Consider the following 19,822-nt stretch of genomic DNA (forward strand, 5'->3'; position numbering starts at 1 on the left):
CCCTTTTAATTTAAATGGGACCTAGCAAAACACATACTGAGCTTGCCGATCAAAACAGATGTGATTTTAAAGTGTTTTAACTCTGACTGAATCATGCCTTCAATATTTAACATTCATTTTCTATAAATATAGATTACAAGAATATCCTCTTTTAGTCTCTCTCTGTGGCTGTATGTGTGTGCATGTAAGCGTTGGCCAGAATTTTAAAATCTCCTAATCTTCCGATTGTCTGCTTGGTATTGCTTTCCTGCCCTCAGCGGTAGAATGTTCCCCACCCTTCAGCCACGCATACTGCAATTCCCTGATATCCGATGAAATTATCAAAATTACACAGATTAAGCTGCTGAACAGCAGTTCTCCGGCTTTTCATTACAGTCCGCCATTTGGTACATGGGATTTGTATATATTTAACAGTTTTATGGTTAACTGTTCTTTAAGAGGCTTATGGGAAAATTCACTGACTAATGTAGTCCTGTCATTCAAGTCAACAGAACGAAAGCAGCAGCATGTGGTCACTGTTATTGCCCCCTAAAAAGCTAAACACCTCCAATCAGTGCTGCCCCTTAGTCTCAGGAATGAGGGAGAGAGTGATGATGGCATCATTATTTTCAGGGACTTATTACAAAGCCAACATTTTGGCTGCAGTTATTACTACTACTACTAGGTAAGGTAAAGGTAATGGACCCCTGGACGGTTAAATCCAGTCAAAGGCGATTATGGGGTGTGGTGCTCATCTCGCTTTCAGGCCGAGGGAGCCGGCATTGTCCACAGACAGCTTTCTGGGTCTTGTGGCCAGCATGACTAAACTACTTTTGGTGCAACGGAACACTGTGACGAAAACCAGAGCTCATGGAAACGCCTTTTACCTTCCCGCCGGAGCAGTACCTATTTATCTACTTGTACTGGTGTTCTTTTGAACTGCTAGGTTGGCAGGAGCTGGGACAGAGCAACAGGAGCTCACCCCGTCGTATTACTACTATTAGGCTCCAGCTCTCCCATGGTATGTTTGCTTGCTCCCCGCCCCTCCAGTTGTGTTCAGAATAGTCTAAAGACTTAGAATCATAGAACTGTAGATTTGGGAGGGACTATAAGGGCCATCTAATCTCAGGTCACATTGAAGGAATGGGTTGGGGGGGTGTAATGGAGAATGGTCACCTTACAATCTTCTCTTTCCACCACTTTCCAAGAACAATCTTAATATTTACAGTGATATTTCCTTCCTTCCACAACAAGAAGCTGCCCAAACTGCACCTCCTCTCCTAAAACCATTCAAGAAAAGAAGCTGCTCTAGAAGACAAGTGAGATGGCACTAGTCTTGCTTCCTATAATATTGCTTACTTTTCTGTTTCAAGTTAGCTTTCAAGCTGAACCTTTAAGTACTATTTTCCTTCTTTTTTTTTAAATGTAATTTTCTACTTCAGCTTTTCAACCTTAGGCACCCATTTTGCTGGCTCCTTCTCTGTCAAGTGTGGGAAAAAAATCCTCTTTGCCTGGGTACAACTTGCATTGTAAAAGTAATTCAATTTTACACCATAGCAATGACATGATCAAGGGAGCCCATAGCAGGCTTTGTGGCCAAAAGCATTTAGCAAGGATGTGAAAAGTTCTCAGAGTACCTTCAGGAGAGGCCAACTGTGACAATAGAGCAGATCCCTAAGACTGGTTTATAGGCGTGGATTAAAATCATTATTTGTTGCTGCTGCTGTTGCTTATGAAGAACATGTCTAACCTGCTCTGATCTCACCAAGATTGTTAGATTGATGAATTAGCAAAACGGTGCTCCATACGGTATGCAGGGTGCAGCTTCCTGCACATCCAGTTGGGGGCAACCAAGAACAGCTACAGCCCTGAGCACAAAGTATACAAACAACTGTACAGATTACTAGGCTGTACACATCATGCTGTCAGCTGCATGCATTGACTAGAATCAGAAGCACTAAAATGGTTAAGAGGTGCCTAGGCGTACTTTGGGGCTATACCATAATCACAGTGAAATCCAAAGAAATAGAACTGGGTTTGGGGAGATGAACAGCATCATCCTAAACCTAAGCCTCAGGGTTAAGAAAACAGAAAAGCCGTGGCCAATCTGTCTGGCAAGTATGCCACAAATCAACTACAAAGTGTGAAAAAGTACCATTCTAATGTGTGCAGCAGTGAACACGCAGATACCTGGTTCAGAGTGATTTTACTCTAGACACCACACAGCATTGGAAAGGGCAAGCCGTGATGTAGATCTGACATCCTGCCATAGCCAGGATCAAGTACTCTTCCTTTTTAAGTGTGCCACCTTTTCCACTTGTGGCATATATGTCTCCTATTGGCCATCTACAGACTTCCTTGTGTGAGCAATCTGTAGCTGCAGTGATCACTCTGTGTCCTCCATGAGCCATATTACATTGGCCTCCAATGTGTGTTAAGGGGCGTCTTGCCCTGCCCAATTTAGCTTCCCTGTCCTCTGCACTTCCAGTCCCAGTAGGCACGACAGACAGGGCCAGATTTAGGTTTGATGAGGCCCTAAGCTACTGAAGGTAATGGGGCCCTTTATATGTCCAGCTGTCCTTTGTCAACAACAAATTCTCCTGTTTTTGTGCTGAATATATGCTATATGGAAATTTATGGACCTAATAAGTATCTAACGCCATTTGCACATAACAAATAGGAGCCTACACAACAGGAAACACTGTTGCTTTATTTAGGTTTGATTTTATTTGTTTTTTTATCTTATATTTTGGAAATGTACATCCAGGTTTTTTCCCCTTTAATTTTTTGGGGGGCCCAAGAGAGTCGGGTCCTAAGCTATAGCTTGTTTAGCTTATATGTAAATCCGGCACTGGCAAGGGATTGCACCTGTGCTCAGAGATCTGCACTGGCTGCTGATTTTTTTTTACTGAGCCATTATTAAAGGTGTTACTACTACAATATAAAGTCCTTAGCAGCTTGGGACCTGTTTACCTGAGGGACTGCTTTGGCTCATACATGTCTTCGATCTGCAGAACAAGCCCTTTCAGAGTGGCAGCACCTGCGCTCCGAAATTCCGAACTCCTTCAACACTCCAAACTGTTTTTGGTGCCTGCTTAAACCATTTTTGGTTAGGCAAGCTTACTCACAGCCTGTGTAAAGCTAACATGTATTCTAATATGCCATTTTGCTTTATAACGTATATTTATTCAGTTGTAGCCCCGGAGAGCTGGAATGCTCCTTTAAAAAAAATGTGCTCCACTTTGGGAACACTGATTGAAAAGCAATATTAACACATCTTAAACAAATCCTTACAACAGGGGTGAATGGACATACAGCATTCTCACAGGGTGTAATCTGTCAGAGCAGCATTCTGGTGGTGAGCAGGGCCAGAGTCTAACATAGGTAGGGGGCACCCCTGTTTTCCTCATTTCAACCCTCCTTGCCACCCAGATAAAAGTAGACTAAGGCTTGCCCTTATGAGGGTTGTTTGACTCCAGGGACACAGGTTGCTCTCCCCTACCTTACAACAATAGTGTAAGTTGCACTGTTGTTATCCTAATTCAGAGCGTCTCATAAGGCTGAGAGTTAATGGCTCACGAATTCAGCCTCCCATGAATGGCCATCTTGCACACACCAGCTCTGGCCAGTCTTTAATATCAGAGAAGAACGAGCAGGGAGAGAGATCAGAGGGCTCTGCCATGTGATGTTGCTTGGGGGTCCCTTCAAACATTTCTCTCACCTTCCCTTCATTAATAAAGGGAAGACAATGGGAGCTTTTAACTGGCATCTTTTGCAGTATTCTTTTCTCTGTGTGCATGCCCCCCCTCCCCAATCCCCTTTGGTTTTTCCAGAGAGCTGTGAATAGTGAAGTGTCACCAGACTCTCACCTAAAGGCTTTGCAGGTGACAGGTTGCTGCTTGTTCACACTGATGCGACAACAGCCCCACAGCAGGGAGCAGAACCTCTTTAGAAAGTCATGATAAAGTTATAATGGGCTGGACACCTCTTCTCTGCTTGCCACCCTCCCTCTAATTTTACTCAAGGAAGGACAAATGAACCTGTGTTAGCTTTACTGCAGGCTGGGAGAGATGAAGCCGCCCTTGTATCGCCACCAAGAGGAGGGTTTTTACTAAATTTAGCTTTACTCTGTTTCACACTTTCAGCAGCACCACATTATGCAGTGTTTTAGGGCCAGTTGTCTATCATTCTTCTCCAAGATAAGCTCTTTCATACTCCAGTGTAGAAGACATTATGGACATTATGTACTTTGTAGTTTTATATTCTGATTTTATTCTGTGAGTATAGGGGGGTACATAAATTCTAATGATGATGATGACGACATCATCATCTGTGAAGACCTTACCGTGGAAGGCTGTAGGGCACTTGCTCTGGGCCACAAGGCCCAGAAAAAAAAAGAGTCATTTCACAGCTCACGGAAACACCCTTGAGGAAGAGTGTCAGGAGTGGATGGTATGATGATCATCTAACCTCAAGTCAGGTGCACCATTGATGCAGGTAGAAGGGGAAGGGCCAGGCCAGGTGGTGGTAAGGTTGGAGCTCCTACCCCTCACCTCTGTCTGATGCAAACAGCACAGTAGTCAAGTTAAAAGCGCCTCAATTCCATTCATATACAGTGGTACCTCGGGTTACAAACACCTCGGGTTACAAACACTTTGGGTTACAGACTCCACTAACCCAGAAATAGTACCTCGGGTTAAGAACTTTACCTCAGAATGAGAACAGAAATCATGTGCCAGTGGCGCGGCGGCAGCAGGAGGCCCCATTAGCTAAAATGGTACCTCAGGTTAAGAATGGTTTCAGGTTAAGAATGGACCTCTGGAACGAATTACGTTCGTAACCAGAGGTACCACTGTACCTGATAATGAGGAGACTGAGAGGAGATGTGTTAGCCATCTTCAAATATCTAAAGGGCTGTCACATGAAAGATGAAGCAAGCTTGTTTTCTCCTGCACCGGCGGGTAGAACTCTAAACAATGGATTCAAGTTAGCAGAAAGGAAATTCCGACTAAACATCAGGAAGAATTTTCTGACAGTAACAGCTGTTTGATGGTGGAACAGACTCCCTCAAAGGTGGTGGACTCTCCTTCATTTGAGGTATTTAAGCAGAGGCTGGATGGCCATCTGTCATGGATGCTTTAGCTGAGACTCCTCCACTGCAGGGCTTGGACTGGGTGACCCTCAAGGTCCCCTCCAACTCTCCAATTCTATGATCCTGTGATTCTATTATCCTATTATCATAATTCCAAATTCTGCTTCTGGATTGTAAGGAGATTGGCTAACCCTTTTCATGTGGAGAGCTACCAATCCAAATGTAACTATAATTTTCACAATCCCATTTCCCCCCCTTATAGTGCTTATAATTCTTGTAGTTTGTCTACTCAGAAGTAAGTCCCACTATGTTCCCTACTTGCAGGTCGGTGTTGGCAGGATTGCAACCTTCATTACCTGCCGAGAAGGCAAGGCCTCAGATGTTCAACGGAGATCTCAGTAGAGTAGATCTGAGGGAGGGTGGCCTTTAAGGTATTCAAACTTCATTTAGGGCTTTAAAACAAGACCCAGAACTTTGAACTGAGACCAGAGATGGGTAGCACGTGGGCAGCCAGTGCAAATCATGCAAAATACAAATGACATGCTCTACTCATCCCGTGCAAAACAGCAACCTGTAACCAGCATTTTATAACTGCTGGTGTTTCCAAGAGCAGTTCTAATTCCTCATGGTAAAAGTATTTCTCACTTTATCTTCTGCTGGTCTGCTTCCCACTCATTTTTTCTGTTCCACTTGCCATTTTTTAGGCTTAGGCTGTGACAAGTCTTGACTAGGTGGCCATGCTACTATTAGATTATTTGGAAGTGTGACATCCAGAACTCCGCCCCCAATTTTGCATTTGCTCTTTCCACTTCTAATAATCTACTTGCCATGTGTGTGACAGGAGAGAGGAGAAGCATTTCAAAGCACTGGAAGTTCCCCACTCCATTGAAGGGCTTCTTGAGGAGAGAAAAGCCATCAGCACAAGAATGTTACCCTAACACCTTCAACAATGGTGGTCAGCACCACAGATTTTAGTTGGGGGCTGAGGACTTGCCTGCCTTTTTGTGCTTTTTAACTTAACTCCTCCAAGTGTGAAAGGAGGGCAGCAGACAACATTTACAACCTAAGCTCCATCTCCTGATTTGAACCCAGAAAGATGTACCCAAAGTAGCGGAAGAAGGCAATGAAGCTATTTATGTTGGCTGTGAGCAAGTGGCAGGAACATATTTTAACAGTGCTGGGGTCATATATTTCAAATCCTTGTGTTGATTACATTTGTACCCTATGATTCCCTAAAGGAGCTCAAAATGGCATTTTAGACTTGTCTAATTCTACCGTTAGAACTTTATAGGTTAGAACCATGGTGACTTGTACATGAGATTCCCACATCTACCTATCGTACCATCCTGGGTTTCTGCATTCTGGCTATGCTTCAACTCAGGATGAAAGTGCACTCAAATTATCTTCTAGTTGCATTCTGAAGTGCTACAGTCCCATGCTTTTTCTAAACATAGAGACTAGGCCCATACTTATGGGAACAAAAACTGAAAGCCGTAATTTAAATCCTAAACTAGGTAGAACAACTCAAACAGCACAGCTGGGCAGGGAGAACCAGAGGGTGGTGTTTAAAGCAGAATCTCTTGCACACAAAACCAAAAATGAATCTAAACACACACACACACACACACACACACACACACACGTAGCGAAAGTATCTCAGAAGACAGGATAATAGTAAGATAGGCCTTGCCCAGCCTTGGTGGGCAATACTGAAGTGCTTGAACTGGGGTATGTTGAAACTCCTGGGTTATGTACTCTTTGCTTAGTTCAGATGATATAAACTTCAAAAGTACAGAATACAGCTGCCTGTTTATTGGCAGGAGGAAGCCGCCACCACCACCTTTTTCCAGTTTTCAAATAACTTAATAGGTCACTAATTATATAAGAGGCTGATTTTCCCCCATGTTAACCCCCCATCCCCAATAAAAATCAGTCCAGCCTGCACCAAGCATAATTCTGCATGGATGTACAACTGTAATAATAATAATACTTTATTATTTATCCCCCGCCCATCTGGCTGGGCTTCCCCAGTCACTCTGGGTGGCTTCCAAAAAAATATTAAAATACTGTAATACTGTAATTTCTCAGGAGCATGGTCTTCACTGAGGTGGCTCTCAAAATGCTCTCCTTGGGGCTTTTCCTTTCCTTTCTTTCTCTTATATCATTTTGGAAACAACTTTAAACATCATAATTGTCAAGCTTTGAGAGCTGGTTGTGGTTTGTTTCAGTTGTGTGCACACGTAATTGTGTTTTAAGCTGCCTTTAGGTTTTCAGTTATGTTTTTCATTGTCTTATTCTACAAACAGCATTGACAACTCTCGTTGAAAGATAATTCACAAAGGTTGCTAATAAATATAAATATATAAATATAAATGACCCTTCCATATACCTTTTTCTAGGAGTCTCCACAGTTGTCATCAGAAAGGACATTACCTATTCATGAAGAGGCCTGAGATTTCCATTTAAAACACGGCTTCCCCATTGCACATGCTATTAAAAATAGCAGTATGGGGCGAAGTTGAAAGAATGGCGCATTTGATGATTTCACAAAAATGACCCTCCAAAGCCAACATGGTAGACGGTTCACTCAGCTGGCTGCTTGTCAGTGTGAAGAACTCTGCAATTACATTTTCTAATGCCATGTAAATTAGGCCGTCGTGTTGCGATACATCAATTAAGCTCTTTGAATAAATTAATCAGGAAAATTCTATGAGGATGTTTCTTTGCTTTGGGATTAGGGGGGGGGGAAACCCAAAACAAAGCAAAACAACCACAACCCAGCCTCTTTTTGGGGGTCTATTTTGCGGCTTGTTTTTCTCTGGAGCTAATTCGTGGGTTGAAAATCTTCCATGCATATACATTGTCACATGTAAATAAGGAATCAAAAGCTTCACCATTTTGTTTGAAAGGCCTCAAAACACTTCTCATAATTTGACTTAATAGACTTCAGCAATGTGCCAGCAAAACAAAGTGCCATGTGCATATTGGGACCAGGCAGCAGTTTGCAGCTGACTGGCTATTGCTTTCATTATTTCTACTGATTACATATTCATCCCGCCTTGCGGAGCAGCTTTGCCGCCGATTCCAGTGAAAACTATTTGCACTGTGCCAAGTAGAACGGCTCTTCTGCTGCCTTCAGATCCCAGACTTAAGCATGAATGTAGGACCATACTGAGACACAGAATAAAAATGGGCAGTCCCCCCCCCCCGCCCCAAAGTGTATCGGAGCTGAACGGGCTTAATGTATGTCATGTTACGAGATTAACTCAATAGGAGACAGGCAGATCTAGACCTGCTACCTTTAACACTGAATATCAAATATGGAACCAAAAATGACAGTGGGCCACTTGCTATTAAGTCCTTTCGCTGTTTGCATTACGCCCTTCTCAATGACACACTCTCCTTCCCTGCAAACGTCATGCCATTTTATGAATCAGAAGAATCAGTGATAGAGCAATGTGCTCACTGGGTATCAAAGGATATCAACATGCTCTATCTATGGTTATAAGTAATGTTGCCTATATGGTACCTCAAGGATCAGAAGCAACACACCTCTGGATTCCAGTTACTGAAGCAGAACAGCTATCTCTTGCCCTCATGTCTTACTTGTTGGTCAAAATGATGTTGGGCTAGACAGACCTTTGGTCTGATCCAGGAAGGTTTCTACGTTCTTAGCATATACACTTTGTATGCAGAAGATTCCAAGATGGATCCCCAACTACTCCAGTTAAAAAGATCAAGTCACAGCTTTGATGGATAAGGCATTGGGCTGGATCCTTAGTCATGCAGATCATTAAAGGGGTCCAGGAGGGGGTGGATCTGTCTGGGAGTCCGATAGGCCAAAATACCCAAGGGGTCATGGCACCCGATCCATGCCGGGGGTGACTCCCCAGCACAGGATCGACCTGTTGGGTTCCTCTCAGCCAGCATGAAGGCTGCTTGATGCCAGATGCATGTCCAATGCCTTAGCCAAACCTACTCTTTTCTGGCCTAATTCAATCCAACAAGAGTCTACTGTGTTCATTTCCTCAGTCTTCCCCACACCAATTGCTGACACCATGGCAGCAAAGACAATTCTGCTACAAACCACAGAAAGATGCTGTCATCTAGAGTAGACCTTGAAGTTCTGAGAGTTGCTGACAGTCAGTGTAGAGAAGACAATACTGAGCTACATGGACAAATGGCCTGGCCTGTGTACACATCAGAGTGTTAGGACGCATATGGGCCCAGATCCAATTTTCAGTGTGCCCTTCTGCCCATATTTGTCCATATACAGCACTTTCAGCTGAACTCGGTCTCAATGTTCCCCATCTACACTGGTGGGTGGTGTGCCAAGGAATATATCTGCACAATTTGTTGTCGATTCCTCTCTTCAGTTGGCTGAGGTCCACTGTGGGCAGGAATTTCTTTATCTGTGCATGCAACCATTTAAAAAAAAAAATACAAGATATAGCAGATTTGCGCAAAGCATAGGTAACTTTTTATTTAAAAAATGTGTGTGACACACCCACCAACAGCCCTTCAAGGAGTTCCTCTGCAACGGATACAGAGTGTGTGGTATAATAGATTCCACCCAGCCAAACATCGCAACACACCTTTTAAAAACAAATGCCTATCTACAAGTAATGTGATTGGATGTTGGATTTCCCTGCCCCCTCCACATTGCTGCATTATCTGTCGATTGAGAAAATATAAATTAAGGGAGCAGGAGTGTGAGCTGCCACTTGGGTGAAGACTACATTGAGCAGACGATGCAATAAACATGCACATGGGGCACATCAAATCCTATTTAAACCACTTGTGTGTACACATCCTTTGTGTAAGGCAGCTTCCTATGTTCCTAAGTAATCAATTTAATTGTAAAAAGTGTCCCTGTTAAAATATAGGTGCTTTTTTGTCATACTGGGCAAATGAGCTCAAGAAACAAAACCTGCCAATCACTGTTAGCAAAACAGGCTAACTGTATTATTACCTGTTTATTTTGTTCCCTAATAACACACCAGACGAAATCAAACTAACTTCATAAACTGGACAATATAGGAGCCATGGCCCCACTGTTCAAAGATTAAACATGGATGGCTCCAGATGAGATTTCTTGTATGCAGCTCGTGACCTTGAACATGCCCATCCTCCTCCCTCTACATCAGACCTGTCCACTAGTGGGAAGCGACAGAGCACTGTAGTGCGTATTTGCATCAGCTGCGCACGTGGATCTCAACCACAGAACCAAGGTCTTTATATTTGGAGTATTGTCAGTGCACTCTGACCACAATGGAACATAGTCAATCTTTGGTGGCGAAATCACTACGAAGATTAATTGCCAAGAAACCTCCAACACACGAGACGTTTCCCCCGGTATTGTGCCTCTATATCACATTCTGGCAAAATAATAAGCATGAAGATTCAGAAACAATGCATGCTTTGGAGGAAAGGGTGGTGGCAGCAAAAGGGAGGTTGGTAAATATTGCAGACCAATTATTCAAATGCCTCATTCACAGTTCCTTATTAAAGCCAGACTAAATTAGCAGGTCACCTCCCTACTCAAGTCATGTCTGTTTACTCTCAGTAATGACAAAACGTAGACAACTGTCTGCTACGGCCGTAGCAACGTTGGCACACGCATCCCAGACAAGCAGAATGTTGTGGGAAACAGAGATGGAAGCATCTTGATATACGAGAAACAATTGTCATGGGAATTGTTGTTTCTCAATGCAACAGCTATAATAAATAGTTGCCATATGCTAAGCACAGATGCCTCTTTGAAAAGCATCTCGGTGACAGCCCAGCCCATGTTCTCGGGCGTTTGGGGCCTTTTATCAATGGGTTGGCTCATTGCAATATGAGCTAGCACTCCCCCAAGGAAAGGTATCTTGCACTCTTTAAAAAGGCTTCCGCTACAGAAGAGTCTGCAACAGCTTTGTGCTGTAACATTCTGTGGGTTTTGTGAGGGAATTTGAAACTCAAACCCTTCGGCATGGTAAGGGAGTTGAGAAAATTGTTCTCGGATTTCCAACTGTTTCTTAGGATATTCTGAGAGACTGGTAGGGGGGCCAAAAGCTCTCACCTGCACACTTTAAAATAAAAAAAAGCAAACTACCTGGTGGTGCCAACACTTTTATGGAAACTTGCAGTCACCTTGAGAACATGGAGGATAGACTATGGTAGGGGCAGCGGGGAGAGGTGATGGTGGTGGAGAAATAAAGTTTATCTGGCGAGCACCCAATGCCACGGCATTTTTGAAGCTAAGAGGATGCAGAGGTTTGTAGCAGAGCACATGCTTTCCACACAGAAGGGCCCAATCCCCAGCATCTCAAGTTAAATGCAAAGCTAGGACAGGCTTTGCTGGAGACCTTGGTGAGCATCTATCAATCAGCACAGACAATACTGGGCTAGGGAACCGGCTAGCCCAATAATTTGTCTCAGTATAAATCAACGTATCTATGTCCATTTGATCAGTGAGCGCATGCATAGGATATGGCAGTGAACCCCTGAATAATACATTCTGAGTTTCCCTAAAGGAAGAGTTGGACAGAAGCATAGTAAATAATAGTATCATGTGTAGTGATAAAAGAAATGTAGAGATGGGGAAAAAAATGTTTCTGGTAGCCCAGTCCTATGGGCTGTAAGAGATACAGAAGTTAATGCAGTTGCACCTTGGAAGTCGAACGGAATCAATTCTGGAAGTCCGTTCAACTTCCAAAGTGTTCGAAAACCAAAGCGCAGCTTCTGATCAGAAGCCGTGGACGTTTGGCTTCCAAAAGAATGTTCAAAAACCAGAACAGTCACTTCTGGGTTTCGATCGTTTGGAAGCCAAAATGTTTGAGAACTAGGCTGTTCGAAAACCAAGGTACAGGGCTATGGGTCATGGCGAAGGTGCAAGAGGGCAACATCCTCTCTTACTCTGATCTTCAGGTGAAAGCGCGGGGCCTAAGGTTTTCAATCTTTTCTGTCTTCAGCAAACCATCTTCACCAAAAGTTGTCTGCTGTGGGGTTCATTTGTCTGTGAGAAAGCTCTGTGGCATGCTGCATTCATGAGCCATGAGACTAGCTCCAGAACACAACACCATCCCATGGCTGTGTAGTGGGAGGGAAGATCAGCTGAGAAGGACATACTCTTGCTCACCCACCAGGCAGCCCCTGAAAGCCTTCCAATGAACCACACCAGAACAGTTTTAAAACCACTATGCATTCGCAATCCTTCTACAGCAAACAGCAATGCCAAGTGACAGGCTTACCTTTATTTGGAGAAGGCCTGAAGCTGAACCTCAGCAACAATTCCTTAACCACGAAGACAGAGCACCATGGGGCAACTCTGTGCATTGCTGCTCCCATGTAATCAAAGGCATTTCTGGCAAATAGGGTAAGGAGCTAAATCTAAATGTACAGGACTCGGCAGCCATTGGGCATAACTGCTATCCATTAGAGAAATGACAAGGAAGCTCTCAAGATCCCTCTAGACACAGGCTGGCAAGGCAATGCCATGTACACTTAAGAAGATGCTATCTGCGCTTCATCCAGTAGCATCATAAATAAACCAATCGTTGCACACTTAGCTTGTTATCCCTTGCTTGTTTTAGGGTTGGAGACAGGTAGATGGAGAGATAGACAGACACTTCCCCCGCTATTCTGGAAGATGCAGGGGGAGGGAAGAACTTCTTCAACACTGGCCCCTCAAGCTACATGACAACCTGCTTTTGAACCTGAAGAGTGGCTGGCGCAACCCAGCCAGATGGGCAGGGTAATAATGATGATGATGATGATGATGTAGTTTGTGATATGGGAAGATGGCCTAATCCGGCAGGCTTGTCTTACATTCTTTGGAAGGGTTCTGGAGAACTCAGAAGCTTGTCACACTGTTGTGCCATTTTGGCAGGGCTGGTTCCAACAATAAAGGAATTTGAAGGAGTTTTTTTTTTCTCGTGGGTCAACAGACTACCTTTGCTTTTTAGGAGAGAGTTATCAGAGGATGTTTTCCTGCCCTTCTGTTATGTTCTGCAGCTAAAACATCAAAAACGAAAGTGCAGAAGTTCAACATGTGCTGGATGTGATGAAAGAAGTAAAGGAATGTAAAATGCATGGGAATGTAAATAGCTAAGAGCCCAAATTGGGAGTTAGGCCAAACAGTTAGAGCTCACCTAACACTTCCACTGCTGTGAAAAGTACCATAAAGGTCTTTAATAACAAATGGCCAAGAACTTTGCTTCACACTTCTCTTTCCAAGGCTGCGTTAGAGGTATAGCCCACACTAGAATAACAAAGATCCTGAAGCTTAAATCAAGTCAGGACCACTAAGGGAGAAATTAATTAGATTTCTGCCAGAAGTCTTTTTTTTCCGGTGTAGAAAATGACTGTACATTGTGTGCACCGATGTATGTATGTGTAATATCAAGCACACAGCCATATAAATTTGCAGCCGAGGGCTCTCAGTCATGCAGCTAAACACTTTGTGTGCATTGTTCCAGGTAAGTCTGGAATAATTTACTGCTGATGGAGTTCACATCAGGATAATGGCAAAGCATCTGTGCAGGAGATGAGTTATGAATAGAGGTCCCCCCCCCTTCCCCTGCTTCTCTTTGGAATTGACCAGATGGCACTGAATGCAGATAGGGATTTTTTTTTTTTAAGTCTCTCATAGAGGCTCCATCTACTCTTATTCTCACCCTGATCAAGTTTAAAATCTAAAATCTAAGGATCACCCAACCCTCCGGATGTTTTATCAGAAGCTATTTTGCCTCGTTTGTTAGTTGTTGCGTGGATATATGCAATAAAAAAGCCGATAACCTGACTTGCAAATACTTCCACTAATGTCTGTGGCATGCTCATGAAAAAGGAACTGCAGGATCAAAGTTGTCAGCTATGTCTATTATCAATATGGCATTTATATCAGAATTAATATTTTAATATGCGCCTTATTATTTTATGTTCATGTCCAATGTGGGAGGCAGAGTGAGTCTTTAAACCTTAGGAGCCAAGTTCTCAGCTTTTGTTAAGTCAGTACAGATTTACATCAGTAAATCTGGAGCAATCAGTTCTAGTGATGAAAATGTGATCTTGGGGCATTGGCTACATATGAGATAGTTGGTATAGCAACCAGAAGGGGGGAAAGATGCTTGTGACTTAGGCTTTCCATTGGGGGCTATGGAAGACAGTGATACACATTCATTTGAGGTCCTGTTTCCTGTGTTGTTGTTGTTGTTGTTGATTTATATCCTGCTTAATGCCTGAACCAGCTTCTATGTTACAAAATATAAAAGTCAAATACACAAAGTCAATTAAAATCCATTATTAAAAGACGCAATAAAACAGTGTCACAAAAGCAACACAACAGTAAAAACAGGAGCTCTGGGTCAAGGGGTCAGGAAAACTACTGTGTAAACAGGTGTGTCTTCAACATCTGCTGGAATGTCAATGCAGATGAGGTCTCCTGAATTTCAACAGGGAGGGCATTGCATAGAGCTGGAGTGGGGAGAGGTCTCCCTCTGCCCAGCCCACCTCCATCTGCTGAATAGGGAAGTATTTTTAAAAGGCCTAAAATGAGGCATCCTCAGGGCCGGATTTAGGTTTGATGAGGCCCTAAGCTACTGAAGTTAATGGGACCCTTTATCATGTCCAGCTGTCCTTTGTCAACAGCAAATTCTCCTGTTTTTGTGTTGAATATATGCTATATGGTAATTTATGGGCCTACTAGGTATCTAAAGCCATTTGCACATAACAAAATATGTATTTTATCAAAGTAATTGTTCAACTGAAATACAATTAAGAAGAAGTATATTAATAGTGAAATACTTTTTAATTTTGGGGGGGGGCAAGAGAGTGGGGCCCTAAGCTATAGCTGGTTTAGCTTATACGTAAATATGGCACTTGGCATCCTGCAATTGGGGAGGGACCGAGTCAGACCAGGATCTGCTAGATCTTAACCTGGCCCTATTGCTGTTGTGATAGAATCAGGTCCAATCCAAGCTCAATCACTGTGCCAGCAATTTGCCTGCCCTCCTCACCATCCGCCCTAGCGAGTGTGGGTGTCATAGCCTCATCCAAGTCCCGTTGGGCAAGCAGGAGTTAGGAATCTCCAAGGAACACTTGCCTGATAGCAGAATCCACATACAAAGTCAGACAGTCCAGAGGTTAGGGAATCTAGATGATCACAGAGCCAAAAGATGGAGAACAGGAAGCAGCAAGGTAGGGCCAGGAACCACAGGCATTGTTTCCAGCATCTGACTGCTGCTAAGAGCTTGGCTTAAGAAGACTGAAGCCAACTGGTTCTCATCAGCGCCTTCTTCTCCCTGTCCTTGAAGGCTGAGCAGCTGTAGGTGGAGTAATTCTGCCTTCTCCCCCTTCGGGCTGTTTAGCGAGTGAAGTTGACTCCTGGCCCATGATACTGAGTCTTTCAGGTAACCTGACATATTCTCCAATAAAACCTAAACTCCATGTGCCATAGTCACCAAGAGGATAGGGCCAACTAAGCCCTTCTCCTCCCTTAAAATGCTTTTTGAGGGCTGACCACTCACCCATTCAGCAGGGAGAGACTGTCAAGGCTCGGCAGAGGGTTACATCTGCCTCATCCAACCCCTCACCTGGCCTGGCACAGAGAGGGGTTTGACTGCAGCCTTCCCCTCCATTACAGGGTGTAAAGGTATTAAGATCAGCCAGTGGAACCTGATGAGCCTTGCTGTGGTCCAATGCTTATCAGCTTCTGGTAATGCAAAGGTAGGCTTTCTCAATGACAGTACAGTGGTACCTCGGGTTACAGATGCTTCAGGTTACAGACGCTTCAGGTTACAGACTCCGCTAACCCAGAAATAGTACCTCAGGTTAAGAACTTTGCTTCAGGATGAGAAAAGAAATCACGCAGCGGTGGTGCGGTGGCAGTGGGAGGCCCCATTAGCTAAAGTGGTGCCTCAGGTTAAGAACAGTTTCAGGTTAAGAACGGACCTCCAGAATGAATTAAGTTCTTAACCTGAGGTACCACGGTACTAGGTCTATGGAATTCTCTCCCTGCTGAAATTTGAGAGACCCCATCTTGTTTAACTTTGGGTACTATACTAAAAAGTAACTTGTGTATGCCTAGGTATAGGTCTACATCTAAGAAGATAATTAGATGTAACAAGAAGCTGTCATCCAGCCTAACTGCATAATTCTATGCATTATTATTATTATTATTATTATTATTATTATTATTAGTTCTATACTGCATTATATTTTTAAGAAAAAATCTCAAAGCAGTTTACTGGGTGTTCACCAGTATGTGGATGATACCCAGCTCTACCACTCCTTTAAATCAGAACCAGTGAATGCAGTGGGTCTGGCGGCGGTTGGAGGATGGATGGCAGCTAACAGAGGCTGAATCCTGACAAGACAGAAGTACTGTTCTTGGGGGTCAGGGGGTGGGTGGGGGTGGGGGTCTCCCTGATCTTGAATGAGGTAACTGTGCCCCTGAAGGAGCAGGTGCACAGCCTGGGAGTCATTTTGGTCTCTTAGCTGTCCATCTGGTTCAGGTTAATTCTGTGTCCAGGGCAGCTGTCTATCAGCTCCATCTGGAACACCAGCTGAGACCCTACCTGCTTGCAGACTGTCTAGCCAGAGTGTTACATGCTCTGGTTATCTCCCGCTTGGACTACTGCAATGTGCTCTAAATGGAGCCACCTTTGAAGGTGACTCAGAAACTACAACTAATCCAGAATGCGGCTGCTAGACTGGTGATTGGGAGCGGTTGCCGGGACCACATAACACTGGTCTTAAAGGATCTACGTTGGCTCCCAGTACATTTCTGAGCACAATTCAAAGTGTTGGTGCTCAGCTTTAAAGCCCTAAATGGCTTTGGCCCTGTATACCTGAAGGAGAGTCTCCACCTTCATTGTTCAGCCCAGACACTGAGATTGAGCACTGAGGGCCTTCTTGTGGTTCCCTCATTGCGAGAAGTGAGGTTACAGAGAACCAGGCAAAGGGCCTTCTTGGTTGTGGTGCCTGCCCTGTGGAATGCCCTCCCATCAGATGTCAAAGAAATAAACAATTATCTGACTTTTAGAAGACATCTGAAGGCAGCCCTGTCAAGGGAAGTTTTTTATGTTCGATGTTTTATCATGTTTTTAATATTCTGTTGGGAGCCACCCAGAGTGTCTGGGACAACCCAGTCAGAGGGGTGACATAGAAATAATAAAATAATAATAATAGTCATTATTCATTATTATTGTTGCTCAGAAGTAAGATCCATTGGGCTTAATGGGACTTGCATCCTGGTAAGGATGTTCAGAATTCCTGGTGACTATCTAATGTTTATTGGATGGATTTCCCTCAAATTGATTTTTGAACTTTGAATTTTATTGTTATTCATGCTTTTATACTGTATTTTACGCTGCTGTTATGTTGTATTACAATTTAGTGTTTTAAATTTGTTGTTAGCCGCCCTGAGCCCGGGTTTCTGAACTGGGAAGGGTGGGGTATAAATAAAAAAATATTATCATTATGATTAATTCTGACCCTAAGTCCCACTGAATTTAACCGGGTTTATGCCCAGGTAGGTTTAGGATTACCTGAGACTGCAGCCTAGGGGTATGTTCACCAACAGCAGGCTGCCATAACAAGAACATGAAAATGTTATGCAAACCTTGTTAATTACAAGGACCAGACTAAACAATTTAGTTGTAACTTACCAGTTCACAATGTGTTTATGATGAAGTCATTGGGGTTTGAGCAATCTGTCTGCCACTCCTACATCAGGCAATACTGAGAAAATTTTTGTACTTGTAATGAATGCTAATGGACTCAGTGATGTCAACAAATCCAAGATTTGCTCCCAAATGAATCCTTTTTAATGTATTCATTTTGACATTCATTAACCATCCATTAACAACACCCTATGGGTCATATTCTGTAACAACAACACCAATAAAAACTAATATCCACATAAAAACAAACTTATTATAAACACTAATGAACATCCATTGATCTTTAGAAAGGCCTTTCAAGTAGTCTACTTATTGCATTTAAACACATTGCTCAGAAACAATGAACAAAAATGTGAATAAAAAAAACTTCTGTTATATTTATAATCAACTTCATGACAGCTCTCCAAATGTACACTTGGTTTATAGTCAAATAAGGTGATCTCCCTGATCAGTGAACTGGGACCTTTGCCCTTATATCTAAGCCAGTGAGAAAGCATAGCTGCTACTAAATTAGAAATAAAAAGGAGATAGCAGGCAGGGTTGATTTCCAGATGATATGTGCTGCCTTCTAAATATGACCTGCAGCTGTAGTAACCGTTTTCTAAATACAGGCATGGCTTTCAGGCTTACTTGGGGTGCCTCCAGACTGCCACTATTTTACAAAAGGAATTCAGCCTCATGCTGGAAATGTAGGTTTGTGCAATTCAAGTGGATTAAAGTGTTCTGTTGCCCTAGTACGATAGATCCACTTAAAAACAAAGCAAACACAGACTTCTTTGCGGCTAGGAAAGTGATGGGGGAAATGAAAGTATGGGATGAATGAATGATTAACAGAAAGGCATATTAACACCCTGCAAGCAGATCACAATGAATGCCCATTGTCAGAGCTAAAAGGAGAAGGCGGGGGGGGCACATTTCCTCCTTACCCCTTGTCTAGGGGGTTCTGTTGAAGACAAACCATTGGTTGGGACAGGGTTTCCCAAACTTGGACTCCAGCTCTTTTAAGACAGGCATAGGCAAACTCAGCCCTCCAGATGTTTTGAGACTACAATTCTCATCATCCCTGACCAGTGGTCCTGAAAGCTAGGGATGATGGGAGTTGTAGTCCCAAAACATCTGGAGGGCTGACTTTGGGAAACCCTGGGTTAGGAAATGAACCACTTACTTCACAGCGGTCAGATATAACACAGTGCCCAATTCATTACCTTCACTCCAGTGGTAGGACTGCTATAATCAAATATAAATGATCATGTGTTTGAATCTCAGTTGTGACTTCTGATCCTGTAGAAACTCCCATGCAATTGCCAACTTACATACTGCTTTAGCTGAACTGCCACAGGTGCCCAATCTTGCTCGGTTCCATACAAGATGAGTATTGGGAGCGTTTAGCCTAGTAGCAAATGGTTTCTCCTGAATGGGGTGGGGTAGGGAGGAGGACTAGGAATAAAATTGAGCACCTTGTACGTGAACGCAGCAGGAGAAAGGAGCAAGCCATTCAAGAAGTGATTGCCGGGAGGGGGAAGCGAGGAAGAGAGCAAGGAGTATCAAGTGGTGGTGGCACGAAAGATCATCGGAGCAGATGAGGTCATGCAAAGGGCAGGAGTGCAGAAGGGAAAGGGGAAGAACTGTGAACCGAGCAGTGAGGAGCACCAGCAGAGAGTAAATGGAAAGTTATCGTCTAGCACAATCACCTGGGTCAATAAGCAAGGTTCATTAATCAGGACGTGCCCCTCTCTTCTTTTCCGTGTTGTCGTATTGAAACAACGGAGGACTTGCATTCTATCTAATATTTGCTTGAAGCACCCAATTTTGGTGCCAATGAGAGCTCTAAAGATAAAGAAAGGAGTACTGTCTGTTCTTTAGACCATTCGAGTACAATGTGCATAATGGGGGATTGGTATGATACGCTTGCAAAATAACAACAGCAATAACAGAATTTAGGCTTCACTTCCAAACATATTTAACTAAGAGGTAATCCCTCCAAACACAGGGATGGGGAGATTTGGGGGTGCACCCAATGTTTATGCAACAGGACTTCTTTTTCCTCTCCTCCCTGCGCAGCATTATTATTATTATTATTATTATT

The 19,822-nt window shown here is 43.4% G+C and overlaps 1 long non-coding RNA gene across 1 annotated transcript; it reads right to left on the minus strand.

Annotated features, from left to right (window-relative positions):
* Positions 1-18,026: 18,026 nt before the first annotated feature.
* LOC309528619 lies at positions 18,027-19,822 on the minus strand. The gene is made up of 2 exons (XR_014217851.1): positions 18,759-19,822; positions 18,027-18,720 (listed from the first exon to the last, which is right to left on the minus strand). It is a non-coding gene; the product is annotated as an uncharacterized lncRNA (long non-coding RNA).

This window comes from Podarcis vaucheri (assembly GCF_965113315.1).
Source record: "Podarcis vaucheri genome assembly, chromosome: 3".
Lineage (NCBI taxonomy): Eukaryota > Metazoa > Chordata > Lepidosauria > Squamata > Lacertidae > Podarcis > Podarcis vaucheri.